Raw genomic sequence first — 13,318 nt, 5'->3', positions numbered from 1 at the left:
TCGCTTATTCCTGACATACCTATAGAAAGCTTTTGGGTTTTCCCTGATCCTTCCTGCCAAATACTTCTCATGTCCCCTCCTTGCTCGTCTTAGCTCTCTCTTTAGATCCTTCCTCGCTACCTTGTAACTATCCATCGCCCCAACCGAAACTTCACACTTCATCTTCACATAGGCCTCCTTCTTCCTCTTAACAAGAGATTCCACTTCCCTGGTAAACCACGGTTCCCTCACTCGACGCCTTCCTCCCTGTCTGACCGGTACATACTTATCAAGAACACGCAGTAGCTGATCCTTGAACAAGCCCCACTTATCCAGTGTGCCCAACACTTGCAGCCTACTTCTCCACCTTATCCCCCCCCAAGTCACGTCTAATGGCATCATAATTGCCCTTCCCCCAGCTATAACTCTTGCCCTGCGGTGTATACTTATCCCTTTCCATCATTAACGTAAACGTCACCGAATTGTGGTCACTGTCCCAAAAGTGCTCTCCTACCTCCAAATTCAACACCTGGCCTGGTTCATTACCCAAAACCAAATCCAACGTGTCCTCGCCTCTTGTTGGCCTGTCAACATATTGTTTCAGGAAACCCTCCTGCACACACTGTACAAAAAACGACCCATCTATTGTACTCGAACTATATCTTTTCCAGTCAATATTTGGAAAGTTAAAGTCTCCCATAATAACTACCCTGTTACTTTCGCTCATATCCAGAATCATCTTCGCCATCCTTTCCTCTACATCCCTAGAACTATTAGGAGGCCTATAAAAAACTCCCAACAGGGTGACCTCTCCTTTCCTGTTTCTAACTTCAGCCAATACTACCTCGGAAGAAGAGTCCCCATCTAGCATCCTCTCCGCCACCGTAATACTGCTCTTGACTAGCAGCGCCACACCTCCCCCTCTTTTGCCTCCTTCTCTGAGCTTACTAAAACACCTAAACCCCGGAACCTGCAACATCCATTCCTGTCCCTGCTCTATCCATGTCTCCGAAATGGCCACAACATCGAAGTCCCAGGTACCAACCCACGCTGCCAGTTCCCCTACCTTGTTTCGTATACTCCTGGCATTGAAGTAGACACACTTCAAACCACCTACCTGAACGCTGTCCCCCTCCTGCGACGTCAAATCTGTGCTCCTGACCTCTATACTCTCATTCTCCCTTACCCTAAAACTACAATCCAGGTTCCCATGCCCCTGCTGCATTAGTTTAAACCCCCCCCCCCAAAGAGCACTAACAAATCTCCCCCCCAGGATATTTGTGCCCCTCAGGTTCAGATGTAGACCATCCTGTCTGTAGAGGTCCCACCTTCCCCAGAAAGAGCCCCAGTTATCCAAAAATCTGAAACCCTCCCGCCTGCACCATCCCTGTAGCCACGTGTTTAAATGCTCTCTCTCCCTATTCCTCATCTCACTATCACGTGGCACGGGCAACAACCCAGAGATAACAACTCTGTTTGTTCTAGTTCTGAGCTTCCATCCTAGCTCCCTGAAAGCCTGCCTGACATCCTTGTCCCCTTTCCTACCTATGTCGTTGGTGCCAATGTGGACCACGACTTGGGGCTGCTCCCCCTCCCCCTAAGGACCCGGAAAACACGATCCGAGACATCACGTACCCTTGCACCTGGGAGGCAACATACCAAACGTGAGTCTCTCACGCTCCCACAAAATCTCCTATCTGTGCCCCTGACTATAGAGTCCCCAATTACTAATGCTCTGCTCCTCTCCCCCCTTCCCTTCTGAGCAACAGGGACAGACTCCGTGCCAGAGGCCCGTACCCCATGGCTTACCCCTGGTAAGTCGTCCCCCCCACAAGTATCCAAAGCGGTATACTTGTTTCTCAGGGGAACGACCGCAGGGGATCCCTGCACTGACTGTTTTTTCCCAGTCCCTCTTACAGTTACCCACCTATCTCCAATCTTTGGTGAAACTAATTCCCTGAATTATTTACATGAAACCAGTTAAATGTCGATTTAATAAATTAATCAATGAAACTGTGCTGTTCTCCTCTTTGGTTGTCAATAAATAGCAAATATCCGTTTTTGCCAGTGCCGTAGAACACGAGATAAAACAAAAACATATTTCGATTGATGCACTTATCACCAACCTTCAGCAAAATGATTCCCCTTCGAAATGAATTACATTCGTAAAACACGGAAGCAGCTTCTTCTGATGAAAGATAATTCAGGCGAAAAATCAAAACTGGACCTTCTTTATTTCCATTCCAATTAGTGATTCGCACCCGATTTGTTCCTACGCTGAGACATACCCCAAGTACCTTACCACTGCGATCAGATATCCCCCTCCAGTGAGTGCCCAACACTCGGGACAACTCCACTGTGACAGCGACATCCAGAAATACATTGCCTCCGTTTTCTGCGTTGATCTCCATGTCACCAGCAGGCAGTTTTCCAGGAAAGTCAACACAAGTTGATACCTCATGGAACCTCTACATTCATGGGCGCACTGTAGCACAGTGGGTAGCACAGCTGATTCGCAGCACCAGGGTTCCAGGTTCGAGTTCCAGCTTGGGTCACTGTCTGTGTGGGGTCTGCACGTTCTCCCTGTGTCTGCGTGGATTTGTTTCGGGCGCCCCGGTTTCCTCCCACAAGTCCCGAAAGACGGGCTGTTGTGTGAATTGGACATTTTCCCTCGGTGAGCCAAAACAGGGGACAGAATGTGGCGACTCAGGGCTTTTCACAGGAACTTCATTGCAGTGTTAAAACTTATGACAATAAAGATTATTATTATTCTCATTGGCACAATGTTGCAAAAAGTCAACTTTAAATCCAATCAACAAAACCTATACCAAAGCCCCACCCTCTTCATAACTGTCAGTATGCGACGTTATAATTCACAGAGTAAAGCCCGGGGGCCGCTCGCACACACGTCTGCTCGGGTACAAACACTTACCAGGAACACCGATGGCGGCAAGGGTAATGTTGTATATTTTCAGAATTGTGTCAGTCGGAAAATGCATTTTCAGCAGGAAATGATCTATCCCTTTGTACCATAGAAACTGTCTGGGTTGAACACTGATTATATACTTTCCCAGGTCGGATCATTTATACACCGTGGAATCCCGCGGGGGGAGTAGCATGTTGCAACATTTCTTTTCTGTTTGTAGAAACCGAAATGACATCATAGAACGTTGGCGCACCCCCATAGCATCCAAAACATCAAACATTTAAAGCCGGAGGACGGTGGATTTCTGGGATGCACTGTCTGAAATGGCGGAAGAGGAAGAATTATGCATCGCATGTTCAGGTAGACTTGTGGTCCTGCATACCAAGAGCTGGAACCGTGGAAGTAGGCTGAGTGGACCCTCCTCTGCCAGCGCAAAGATGTTGGTGTAAATGTGTTCCTTGTGTGTCTTGGCCTTCCGGTGCTGATTGTTGTTCCCGACCAAGTGCTACAAAGTGGCACTTTCCAGACCTAAGGACAATGTACTTAGGGTCGTTCTAAAGCATGGCCGCAGAGTCACAATGGGAAGCCTGGCTGGCTCCGTCCTTGAACCCAAAATACACCTTGTGACGGGAATCGTGTACACTCTCTCTAACCACATGGCTCACATTGAATTGACGCATTTAATGTCATATGTATCACAATTGTATTGAAGCACCTTAAAGTGCAACACGATCTATGTGGGCAAATTAGGTGTCATTGCATGACCTGTAATGAACAGTTTGATATTTCTTATTTTCCATTTTGGTACAAGAACAACTCAGATTGCAACGTAATCTAGGTAGAAAACATGAATGTCATTGGACTTTGGGCAATGACATTTGAATGTGTTTTTCGAGTTTTGTGAATAAGCATATCATTTGCCACACTGGATCAATTAATAAAACAGTCCTTAAACCAGGCCATGTGCCTGTATTCCTCACGTTTGTCTTAGAAATTGGCAGGGAACAAACATTGTGCAGGAAGAGGATTCACATTTCGATTGGTGGGAGCAGAAAGCGAAAAGGTTCTTGTTGATCATTGCCATGGGTCATTCCCCGGATGTGCCTTCATGCGTGTAAAATTATTTGGTTGGAGGAGGTGAAAGAAACATGGAGAGTCTGATAATGCTTCCTCCAGGGAATGTATTAAGCCGCTCACAAATACCATGGACAGAAAGGTTACGCACTCTTTCACGTATAATCCAATTGTTCCTGAGCCATCCGCAGTTGGGGGGTGATAAATTCTGAATCATAGAATCAGAACATTTACAGCGTAGTGGAATGTCATGCGGACCATCATGTCAGCACCTGCTCCAGAATGAGCCATTCAACCAGTCATGTCTCTCTACCTTCGCCCATAATTATTTGATTAATTCATGCTTTCCCTTGGTCACTTCTCCAATAGTGATAGCAAGTATTCACTTCCATATCCCCACCCCCCGCCCCCCCACGTTACCCCTGCCTTATTCAGGACTCCTTCATTCAACACTGACCGGTTCCCCTTGAGGAATTACTAGTTTTCCCATCTAAATGGAGGGAAGTCTCAACGTGATTCAGTGCAGAGGGATCTGGGTGTCCTCGTGCACGATTCTCAGAACAGTATGTACAGCAAGTAATCATGAGGCAAATGGAATTATGGCCCTTTTAGCTAATGGGATGGAGTACAAAGTAGGGACGTGTTACTGGAAAATGTACAATGCGTCGATGAAACCGCATCTGGAGAAATGGGTAAAGTTTTGGCATCCCTTATTTGAGGAGGGATCTAGTTGCTTCAGAGGGGCAGGTGAGAGGAGACTCACTGGATTCTAGATGTAAGGAGTTTGTCATGTGAAGCAAGATTGAGCAGTTGAGGCCTATACTCTGTCGAGATTAGAGGAATGAGAGGAGGTCTAACGGAGATATATAAGATGATGAATAAATTGATAAAGTCGAGGGGAGCGGATGCTTCCCCTTGTGGGATAATCCAGAATGAGGGGTCATAGTTTTAGGATAAGCGGTTCACTAACCCAGAGTGCAGTGCATGTCGGGACTTTGAGTAAATTCAAGGAGGATACAGGCGGGTTTTTATTTGGTAATGGGTTGCGGGGTTATGGAGAATGGGCAGGTGTTAAGTCAGAGTAGAGATCAGCCACCATGGTATCGAATGGCAGAGCGTGTTCGAAGATTTGAAAAGCCTCTTGTTGCAACGAGTTCTTGTGAAATTATGGTGTGGAGGATCCGGCGTTGGATTGGGGTGGGCACAGTAAGAAGTTTTACAACACCATGTTATAGTCCAACAGGTTTGTTTCGAATCACTAGCTTTCGGAGCGCAGATCCTTCATCAGGTGAATGAAGAGGTGGATTCCACAAACAGATATATGGACAAATTCAATGATGCAAGATGATACTTTGAATGCGAGTCTTTGCAGGTAATTAAGTCTTTACAGGTCTAGACGGTGCGTCTGCGGAGAGGCATAATCACAGGTTAAAGAGGTGTGAATTGTCTGAAGCCAGTGCTGTTGGTAGGATTTCGGAAGCTCAGGCCAGATAGTAGGGGGTGAATGTAATGAGACATGACTCCAAGCTCCCCATTGGGGCCGTACTCTTGCGCACAGCAGAACTCGGCTATCAGTTTCTGCTTGGCGTTGTCACATATCCTAAAGGAAGTCATGGAGAGCGCTCACCCGAAGACCAGAGACTGAATGTCCTTGACTGCTGAAATGTTCCACGGTTGGAAGGGAACATTCCTGCCTTGCAATTCTTGCTTAATGTCCGTTCGTCCGTTGTCGCAACGTATGCTTGGTCTCGCCAATGTATCACGCCTCGGACATCATTTCCAGCACTGTATGATGCAGAGGACATTGGCCGAGTCATAAAAGTATGTACCGCATATCTTGATGGATGGTGTTCTCATGCGTAATGGAGGTACAAATTTCGATGATCTGGCAGGTATTACAGAGATTGCCATGGCAGGGTTCTGTGGCGTTGTGGTCGCTGTACTCCTGAAGGCTGGGGTGTTTGCTTCAAACAATGGTCTGTTTGAGGTTGTGCGGTTGTTTGAAGACAAGGGGTTGTGGGGATGGCCTTGGCAAAATGTTCATCTTCGGCGATGACGTGTTGAAGGCTGTGAAGAAGATGTCGTAGTTTTTCCGCTCCGGGGACGTACTGGACGACGAAGGGTGCTCTGTCGGTTGCGTCCCGTGTTTGTCTTCTGACGAGGTCGCTGCGGTTTTTTGCTGTGGTACGTTGGAACTTTGGATCGATGAGTTGAGAGCCACATCCCATTCTTACAAGGGCGGCTTTCGGTGTTTGTAGATGCCGGTTTTGTTCCTCCTCGCCTGAGCAGATCCTTTGTACACGGAGGGCTTGTCCATAGGGGAGAGCTTCTTTGATGTGGTTCGGGTGGAAGTTGTAGAAAGAGCATCATGTGGTTATCCGTGGGCTTGCGGTAAAGCGACGTGCTGAGGCCACCGTCCTTGATGGAGGTTAGTGTGTCCAAGAAAGCAACCAATTCTGGAGAGTAGTCCATGGTTAGTCTGGTGGTGGCATGGAACGTATTGATGTCATTCTGAGGGCAACTAAAAACATATCTGTGATCAATCGCCTTCCAACTGATGGTGTGTGTCTCTGCTGTGGAAAGGCGTTGCTGCTTTCCGATTACCGTTGCCCATTGTTAGGTTCGTGTGTCAATGGTTGGGGTTTACAGCACTGCTTCTTTTCACCGGTGCAAAGATGAGCATCAAAATACCAGAGGGCAGGTAATTGGCGAGTGGCAATGAGATAATTCTGAACTTTTTTTCTTCCCTACATGGAAAGGGCTTGCTGAACGCCGGTTTGCTCAGCACGGGGAAGGTGGGAGCACAGTGGTATTGTCTCTTGCTAGACAACTAATCCAAAGACCCAGGTTCATACTGTGAGGATCCGACTTCCAATCGCAACACTGTAAATGGGATTTGAGTTCAGTTGACAAACCGGAATGTATTTATTAAAAAATAACTTCCTTTGAGGAAGGAACTCTGCCGTCCATACCTGACCTGGCCAACATGTCACTCCAAATCGACAGAGATGTGGTTGGCTCCTTAATCGCCTCAGAAATGGAGAAGCAAACCATTCAGTTCAAGGACAATCAGCGATGTGCAGTAAATGTTTAGCCAGCGATCGTCACCGATATCCCACGCTTGCAATCAAAATTGGTCAAATGGTCATAAAGATTTGGACTAGTTAGTAAAAATGTGGGGACTTTACAAGTCATATCTCGATAAGTGGACAGGTATTCGTGGATAATTTGACAGTGACTATAAATTGATAGGAATCCGGGGATATGGGCAAGACAGGAATCGCAGGACATCATGATATTCCTTTGGAGAGCCGGGGACGAGTCCAAATGGTTTGTTTTAGCGCCCTAATTATAATTTGATTCTGTAAATAGTTGAAAAGTTCTCAGCGAAAGTAAAAAAGAGTTTCTCTTGTTACGGATCCCAACTGCACGCAGCCAAGAATATTAGTAAGCACGTAGACTCTGAATGGCTGTTTCAAATAAAGGGGTTAGTCCATTAATGCAGCCGTCACTTCTCCTCTGGTTTCCTTAATTATATTAGAAGCGGCTGCCCACAGGACTCAATAAAGTATTGATAGGCTACAGATCTCACTACCTCTGCCAGTAGGAGGGTGTGTGCAACAAAATGTATATTTTACTGAGTGTGATAACTCTCTTTGACGGTAAGAGATAATAAAAAAACATGTTGTTCAGATTGCTTTTCTATTCTTGTCTTTCATTTTAACACAGTACGAAGTCTTACAACACCAGGTTAAAGTCCGACATGTTTGTTTCGATGTCACGAACTTTCGGGGACTGCTCCTTCCTCAGGTGAATGAAGAGGTATGTTCCAGAAACATATATATAGACAGATTCAATGATGCCAGACAATGCTTGGAATGCGACCATTAGCAGGTGATTAAATCTTTACAGATCCAGAGATGTGGTAACCCCAGATTAAAGAGGTGTGAATTGTGTCAAGCCAGGACAGCTGGTAGGATTTCGCAGGCCAAATGGTGGGGGATGAATGTAATGCGACATGAATCCCAGGTCTCAGTTGAGGCCGCACTCATGTGGGAACTTGGCTATAAGTTTCTGCTCGGCGATTCTGCGTTGTCGCGCGTCCTGAAGGCCGCCTTGGACTTCAGGACTCCTGGCTCTTTTAGCCAGGCAATTCTCGAAAAAGACTCAAAATGAAAGAGTGTTTAATGAATTGAAAATGAAATGAAAATTGCTTATTGTCACGAGTGGGCTTCAATTAAGTTAATGTGAAAAGCCCCTCGTCGCCACATTCCGGCGCCTGTTCGGGGACGCCGGAACGGCGCGGAAGTTGTAAGGCAATGGGGTGGTTTCGCTTTTGTAAAGAACAGTTTTGAAGCAAGCGTGCCTTGAGTCAGAATGTTGAGTCATTGAGAGTCAGGAAGTGACTGTCCCAAACCCAACTGGCAATAACCAGTCTCCAGGAAAGGGACTCGGTGGGCGGAGTATCAGAGTGAAGCGCCGAAGAGCAGCACAGCTCTGAACTCGCCCTGAATCCAGAGGCGGAGCTGCTGATATGCTGTCCGGATTCAGAGAGTGGCGCAGGGCAAAGGAAGCAGCGGTTTCTTCTGGAGGAGAGGTACAGCATAAGAAGAGGAAATACGGGCAACACGGATCGAGAGGAGCAACACCGAAGGGGGAATGAGGTCACTACATGCAACATTGCTCACAGCCCGGGTAACTCAGTCGGTAGAGCATCAGACTTTTAATCTGAGGGTCCAGGGTTCAAGTCCCTGTTCGGGCGATCATTTTAAATCCCTATGATCGACGCTGGCCTGAACTCATCGAGTTAATCCACTGGGAAAGAAGCCCATCGGCCCATTGTGCCTCTGCTGCCCCTCAAACCTCTGTCTGTTCCAATCCCAGTTTCAGCCAACGACCGTCGCCTTTGCATTCCACGGTGTTCAAGGTTTCATCTATTCTCGTTTGTGTGAATAATACCGTCATTACAAGGATAAATCTCTGTTCATCGCTTTCCGATTGATCCCTGAAATATTTGCGTTATGCTGATTTATTTTCTTTTTTTTTTTGCTGATTTTGAGCTTTTAGGCGAGTTGAATCTGAATTCTGACATGATTGCTAGTTTGCTAGTGCAGTTGGGGAGGGTTTAAACTAATGTGGCAGGGGGATGGGAACCGATGTAGGAAGTCAGTGGGGACGGAAACAAAAGGCAGGAAGTGAGAGTGTGTAAAGCAAGACCCGAGAAAGCAGGGCAGAGAGCAGGGAAAGTCGACAATACATACATGGTCGGTTAGCTCAGATGGTTTGAGCGTGGTGTTAATAACGCCACGGTCGCGGGTTCGATCCCCGTACTGGCCAACGAAATAACCATACCGTGAAATAATTTCCACTTTTCCGGCAAGCTGGAGCGGCATTTTGACTCCGCTGCGGCGGCGCAGAGTCCCCTTTAACTGCTTGGCGCCTCTTGGACAGTATCTGCCTCTTTTTCTGAAAACCTATCGTTCTTTTACATTGCTGTGTCACAAATGTGTCCAACGTCTCCTAATCAATATCGAACTCCTGCAGATGACAATTCACGTCGCTCTGAACTGTGCTTTACGTCTCCTTCATTGCAATATTTCAGGCTAATCTGCTCCAGGCAGCGTTGCAAACAGCCACGGTACGATGTCACATCAGTCTACCTTGAAATTGCGGCATTGAATAGATCAGCAGCGCTGTGCAGGAATTACGAACCCTCTTGCCAGTAATTTGGCTCAAATGCTGCCACCTTCAACAAACCGATTGCTTAACATGCAGTCGTTTGCTGGCTACGCCAAATACATTTGATGCTTCGAAATGTCTTTTTCTAAAAGCTGCACTACCCATTTATAATGTGGTGCTAATTACACTGATGTGGAGATGCGGGCGTTGGACTGGGGTGAGCACAGTAAGAAGTCTTACAACACCAGGTTAAAGTCCAACAGGTTTGTTCCGATGTCACTAGCTTCCGGAGCGCTGCTCCTTCCTCAGGTAATTACACTGAAACACGTCTGGAACGATCAAAATACCTTAAGGCGAGAGGTATGCTTGTTTGCAAATCTATTGCGAGGCGACGCATGATCTCCCGGTTAATGTCCTTAGCTTGTAAATCGCCGAACCATTTACCCCAATTTAAAATTCAGCCGGCTCATCATCATTTCGTGCTGAAGCAGCAGCCGTCCATTCGGACTAATGTGAGCGCCTGTCCTGCAATTGCAAATAATTTGCATGATGTTGCGATGCTGGCGCTGGATACAGAAAGAAGTGTGACAGCAACAAGAAGTGTGACAGCAACAGGTTTATTTGAAATGACAAGCTTTGGCAGCGCCGTTCCTTCATCAGTTGAAGTGATGAAGGACAACTTTACCTGATGAAGGCACAGCGCTGCCAAAGGTTACGATTTCAAATCAACCTGTTGGACTTTAATATGGTGTTGTGAGACTTCTTACTGAATAATCCGCACGCACTTTATTGCGGCACGGTTACATTTCGACTGGATTTTGAATTCACAGGGTCAGCTGCTTTTACTCATTCAATGAAGAAAGCCGCCCAAAGGCTTTTGCGGACAAGTACTGGAAATGTGAGCCGTAGCACATCCCGTGCTAGAATAATAACAATCTTTACTGTCACACGTAGGCGTACATTATAACTGCCTATAAGTTCCTGTGAAATTTCGATCATAAAGATGAATACATGAGAAATTTGATGAGGAGAAAGTTTGCAGATTGGGCGATGCTCCAGGCACAATGTGTTCAACAATGCCGAAGCCAGCGTTAGTGTTGGTGAGAAGTTTGTCAGTTGGAAACGTGCAGAAAGTTCAAGGGAAAGCAAATCCTTACGGCTTGCTGGCAACCTAAAGGGTGGAATTTACAAAAGGCAAATTCGCCCGATCCAGCTTGTTCGTGATCAGTCAGGAAAGAATACTCAATTCTCCATTCACGACTTGACTAAATTTGGAATCGACGTGGTCACACGAGGTCATCATCTGTATATGGCCGGTTAGCTCAATGGTTGGAGCGTGGTTCCAATAAAGCCAAAGTCGCGGGGCCGATCCTCGTACGGGTCAACAAAACAACTCCCTCACGAAATGATCTGCTTGCTTCATATGTTTGCAGGCAACCTGCCCAGTGCTACGGTCGCGGCATTATAACTGACCTGAGGCAGCGCAGGCTCCCTTTAATCAGCTTGACTCCTCTTGGATAATATCTGCCACTTTTTCATTCTTTTACATTTCTGCGCCACAAACGTGTCGGTAACATGTTTCCAAAGTTTCCTAGTCTACAGCGATGACAATTCACGTCGTTCTGAACAAAGTCTTACCTCCAATTCCTGCAATTTTCAGGCAAATCTGCTCCAGGCAATGTTGGAAATAGCCACGCAACATGTCAGACGAGCCCACCATTCAGGACTGGAGTGAATTAGGAAACGGCATGGTCACTCCAGCCCAAAATGCATAAATGGGCCGTTAGCTCAGATGGTTAGAGCGTGGTGCTAATAACGCCAAGGTCGCGGGTTCGATCCCCGTACTGGCCAACGACGTAACCACATAGTGAAATAATCTACACCTTTCCGGCAAGCTGGAGCGGCATTTTGACTCCGCTGCGGAGGCGCAGAGTCCCCTTTAACTGCTTCGCGCCTCTTGGACAGTATCTGCCACTTTTTCTGAGAAACTGTCGTTCTTTTACATTTCTGTGTCACAAATGTGTCCAACGTCTCCTAATCAATAGCGAACTCCTGCAGATTACAATTCACGTCGCTGTGAACTGTGTTTTACGTCTCCTTCATTGCAATATTTCAGGCGAATCTGCTCCAGGCAGCATTGCAAACAGCCACGGTACCATGTCATATCAGTCTACCTTGAAATTGCGGCATTGAATAGATCAGCAGCGCTGTGCAGGAATTACTAACCCTCTTGCCAGTAATTTGGCTCAAATGCTGCCACCTTCAACAAACCGATTGCTTAACATGCAGTCGTTTGCTGGCTACGCCAAATACATTTGATGCTTCGAAATGTCTTTTTCAAAAAGCTGCACTACCCATTTATAATGTGGTGCTAATTACACTGATGTGGAGATGCGGGCGTTGGACTGGGGCGAGCACAGTAAGAAGTCTTACAACACCAGGTTAAAGTCCAACAGGTTTGTTCCGATGTCACTAGCTTCCGGAGCGCTGCTCCTTCCTCAGGTAATTACACTGAAACACGTCTGGAACGATCAAAATACCTTAAGGCGAGAAGTATGCTTGTTTGCAAATCTATTGCGAGGCGACGCATGATCTCCCGGTTAATGTCCTTAGCTTGTAAATCGCCGAACCATTTACCCCAATTTAAAATTCAGCTGGCTCATCATCCTTTCGTGCTGAAGCAGCAGCCGTCCATTCGGACTAATGTGAGCGCCTGTCCTGCAATTGCAAATAATTTGCATGATGTTGCGATGCTGGCGGTCACCTCGTGTGACCATGTCGATCCCAAATTTAGTCCAGTCGTGAATGGAGAATTGAGTATTCTTTCCTGACTGATCGCGAACAAGCTGGATCGGGCGAATTTGCCTTTTGTAAATTCCATTCTTTAGGTTGCCAGCAAGCCGTAAGGGTTTGCTTTCCCTTGAACTTTCTGCACGTTTCCAACTGACAAACTTCTCACCAACACTTACGCTGGCTTCGGCATTGTTGAACACATTGTGCCTGGAGCATCGCCCAATCTGCAAACTTTCTCCTCATCAGATTTCTCATATATTCATCTTTATGATCGAAATTTCACAGTAACTCATAGGCAGTGTTAATGTACGCCTACTTGTGACAGTAAAGATTATTATTATTCTAGCACGGGATGCGCTACGGCTCACATTCCCAGAACTTGTCCGCAAAAGCCTTTGGACTGCTTTCTTCATTGAAAGAGTAAAAGCAGCTGACCCTGTGAATTCAAAATTCAGTCGAAATGTAACCGTGCCGCAATAAAGTGCGTGCGGATTATTCAGGAAGAAGTCTCACAACACCATATTAAAGTCCAACATGTTGATTTGAAATCGTGAGCTTTGGCAGCGCTTTCCCTTCATCAGGTAAAGTGGTCCTTCATCACTTCAACTGATGAAGGGACGGTGCTGACAAAGCTTGTGATTTCAAATAAACCTGTTGCTGTCACACTTCATGTTGCTGTCACACCTCTTTCTGTATCCAGCGCCAGCATCTCAACATCATGCAAATTATTTGCAATTGCAGGACACGTCCTCACATTAGTCCGAATGAACGGCTGCTGCTTCAGCACGAAATGATGATGAGCCAGCTGAATTTTAAATTGGGGTAAATGGTTCGGGGATTTACAAGTTAAGGACATTAACCGACGGA

General features: G+C 46.5%; 1 long non-coding RNA gene and 3 other non-coding genes across 4 annotated transcripts in view; all 4 read left to right on the top strand.

Moving 5' to 3' along the window:
* Positions 1-13,318, top strand: part of LOC140411586 (uncharacterized) — a 362,769-nt gene that overhangs the window by 283,852 nt on the left and 65,599 nt on the right. The gene's annotated exons all lie outside the window — the stretch shown is intronic.
* trnak-uuu (transfer RNA lysine (anticodon UUU)) lies at positions 8,669-8,741 on the top strand. The gene has a single exon. It is a non-coding gene; the product is annotated as a tRNA-Lys (tRNA).
* Positions 9,243-9,316, top strand: trnai-aau (transfer RNA isoleucine (anticodon AAU)). The gene has a single exon. It is a non-coding gene; the product is annotated as a tRNA-Ile (tRNA).
* trnai-aau (transfer RNA isoleucine (anticodon AAU)) lies at positions 11,437-11,509 on the top strand. The gene has a single exon. It is a non-coding gene; the product is annotated as a tRNA-Ile (tRNA).

The sequence above is a fragment of the Scyliorhinus torazame genome, chromosome 4 (assembly GCF_047496885.1).
Source record: "Scyliorhinus torazame isolate Kashiwa2021f chromosome 4, sScyTor2.1, whole genome shotgun sequence".
Classification (NCBI taxonomy): domain Eukaryota; kingdom Metazoa; phylum Chordata; class Chondrichthyes; order Carcharhiniformes; family Scyliorhinidae; genus Scyliorhinus; species Scyliorhinus torazame.
Note: the sequence above shows the minus strand (reverse complement) of the source record. Positions and strands in the feature narration are given on the sequence as shown.